Below are 382 nucleotides of genomic sequence, written 5' to 3' on the forward strand. Positions count from 1 at the left end.
TAAGAGGGCCGATTTATACGTCTTGTTATGTCACGTGACTTTTCTTTTCTCTCCCCCCGCGAAAACACGCCCATTTGAGGGGGCTGATGAAAATTGAAATTAATACGCAACGAGGGGGTACTAAGCCCAGGTAAGCGAGAGGCTCTCTGCAATTGGCTTAGGGCGAAATGGCGAGCTGGGGCTTAGTATATGAGATTTCGCTCCTCTTAGGAGAGCCAACCCTCGGAACTCACTTAAGAATTCTTCAAGGAATGCGAAAAGAGAAATCAGCGTAGGCTTACGCGCTTTCTCGGTTATTTTATTTACTACATGGAAGTTTTTGAAAGGGGAAGTTATGTTTGAATAAAATATTTGCGCAAACAGGAATCCGGGAAACGCCTCC

Source organism: Argiope bruennichi, chromosome X2 (genome assembly GCF_947563725.1).
Source record: "Argiope bruennichi chromosome X2, qqArgBrue1.1, whole genome shotgun sequence".
NCBI classification, from domain to species: Eukaryota; Metazoa; Arthropoda; class Arachnida; order Araneae; family Araneidae; genus Argiope; species Argiope bruennichi.